This window comes from Arachis hypogaea, chromosome 9 (assembly GCF_003086295.3).
Source record: "Arachis hypogaea cultivar Tifrunner chromosome 9, arahy.Tifrunner.gnm2.J5K5, whole genome shotgun sequence".
In the NCBI taxonomy this organism is placed as follows: Eukaryota; Viridiplantae; Streptophyta; class Magnoliopsida; order Fabales; family Fabaceae; genus Arachis; species Arachis hypogaea.
The window spans coordinates 64,473,296-64,476,304 of NC_092044.1; positions in this window are offsets into that span (position 1 = coordinate 64,473,296).

A 3,009-nucleotide genomic window follows, 5' to 3' on the forward strand; every position below is an offset into this window, starting at 1 on the left:
CAGGTCGTTCTCCCTTGGGATGCAATTGAAAGTGTTACGCTCTTGGTTGTGGAGGCAAAAAGGGGGGTTTTGAATTAAAGAACTAAAGATTAAAAGAACTAAGATATAAACGAACTAAGTAATTATTAAAATTGATATTAATGCAAGTAGAAAGGGGACAAGATCAAAACATAGTGAAAATGCAAAGATATGTATAAAAGAACCTTGACTTGAGGATGAGAGTCCAAGGAATCCTATCATCGTCATAATCACAACTATGATAATTATGATGAGTCAATCTCACTTAGTTAACCCCTAACATCGAGGAGTAGGTTAAGCAAGCATAATTGACCTTGATCCATAAGTCTTAGCCAACTTACCAAATTAATTGGTAAAAAGCTAGCTTCAATGGATACAAGAGTGAACTAAATACCCAAGAATTAACACTACATGTCAGACATCATGACTCTAGTATCCTAGGAACTCAAACCCCAAGCTAAAGTGTCAAAATCTACTCAAAATTACCAAGTGGCCTTTTCACAAACACTTGGTGGGCACAAAACCAAAACATGTGAAATAACAAAAGAAAACACAAAACTATAACCAACTATTCACAAAATCACCTATAAATAAACAATCAAGCATATATAAAGCATAAAATATTAAATACATCAATAAAAATTTCAAGGAACTCAAAATTGCAAATATTAACAAGTAACTTGAACCAAAGAGAAATGAAAACAAAGATGATGTAATTAAAGAGGAAATTGAGAGTACTTACAATTAAAGAAGCAAAATCCATGATCAAACTTGCTATAAAATGCGACAATGAAAATTGACAAAACCCTAGGAGATAAAATTGCTATATACACTACTCCTACTCCTAAGGATGCTTTTCTAAATAATGAAAACTAAAACTAAAACCTAATACTAACTAATGTTGAGCTCCCTTGATATGGCTTCAATTCCCCTTGATATAGCACTTCCCATTCAGCATCAAGCCTTTCAAAATTGAGACAAAGGCCCCTAAAATCATGGATCACGTGTTTCATTAATGAAACCATGTGCAGGGACCTGTGCGTACGCACAGATGTGTGCGCACGCACACTTTGCTGAATGTTCACCTGTGCGTACGCACAGTGGGTTGTGCGCACGCACACATACTAATTCCTTCTTGTGCGCACGTGATAAACCCCATTTTTAGGGTTTATCTTGTGTTGCATTTAGAGCATTTTGTTAACCTTTTCTCACATTTATTCAATAAAATAGCATGATTTTGTGGTTGTCTCCTTATTTGGGCTTAGTTGTGAAAACATGCTTTTTAGGCCTTTAACTTGATGATTTTAATCTCTCTTTGATTTCACTAGATGTCTTGATGTGTTTGTTACTGATTTCAGATTGAATAGGGCTAAGAGTAGATCAAAGGAGTGAAAAGAAAAGCAAGCAAAGAGGAGAAATCATGAAAAGCCAAAGATTTGGAAAACGCCATGGACGCGCCCGCACACTGTACGCCTCTGCGTAGATTGCAAATTGCTCCATGGGCGCGCACGCGCACTGTGCGCATACTCGCCGAAGGCCGTACGTGACTCTTTTAGTAAAACTCGTGCCTGGAGATTTCGGAGGGTTTCTGACCCCATTTGGAGCTGAGTTTTTGACGGGAAAAGATAAAAGGAACCAAGGATTGAAGGGGGAGGGAGCATTCTTCATCTTGGATCATTCATTAAACATTAGATCTAGTTTTAGTTTAGTTTTTTAGAGAAAGAAGCTCTCACTTCTCTCTGAATTAGGATTAGGATTAGGTTTAATTTCTCCTTAGATCTAGGCTTAATTCTTGCTCTGATTTACTTCTTCTTTATCAATTCTTGCTCCTCTACCCCTCCTCTATCTAGTTTTGTGCTTTAGTTCTTGTAATTCTCATACTTTGTTGTGGATCTACTTTTGTTCTTTTATTTTTCTTTTAATGTATTTTGAGGTAATTCATGTCAATTATGATTTCCTTTATTGTTGTTGTTATTTCCTTGCATTCAATTGTTGTTAGAATTCATTCTTATTGTTGAATCACTATGCTTTCCTTTTGTGCCTTCCAAGTGTTTGATGAAATGCTTGGAAGGATTTTAGAGTATGATTTTATGTTCTTGGCTTGGGAAGGTAACTTAGGAATTCTTGAGTTACTAATGTCCAAGTGATTGATGATTGATAGCCATTAACTCTAGTTCTCACTAATTCAATTAGTGCAAAGCTAGGACTTATGGACTTGGATTGATATAGCTCACTTGACTTTCCTCTACCATTAGTTAGAGGATGACTTAGTGGGATTGATCCTTGCAATTATCATGTTGTGGTTAGTAATAAGGATAGAGATCCTTGATCACCACCCCTTGCCTAGACCATTTTGTCATTTGAATTCTGTTGTCATTTACTTTTCTCATTTCTTACTCCAAAACCCCAAAATATACGAACTTATAACCAATAACAAGAACAATACCCTGCAATTCCTTTGAGAGACGACCCGAGGTTTGAATAGTTCAGTTTATAGATTTTAGGAGTTTGTATTGTGACAAACAAATTTTTGCATGAAAGGATTATTGTTGGTTTGAAAACTATACTTTACAACAAGATTTCATTAGTGAAATTATAAACCGTCAAAAATCCATTCATCAGCACGCACACTTGCCTGTGCACACGCACACTTGACTGTGTGTGCTTTTCCTTGTTTTCTTCATGTATTCTCCCTTGTACATGCTTTCCTCCACTTTTGCCTAGCCAATCTTGCCTAAATGACCTGAAATCACTCACAAAACATATCACAACATCGATTGGCATAAAAGTGGAATTAAATTGCTCAATTTAAGCACAAAAACGAATGTTTTCACATTTATGTTCAATTTAGGGATAGAACACAAAAGTATGCTATTTAAGTGGTTAAGTGTGAGTTTATATGATGAAATCCATCCAAATCAAGCCAAAATATATCATCAAATATGGACTCATCAAACTCAACCACCTCAGTCATGTCGGTGGCCATCTCTA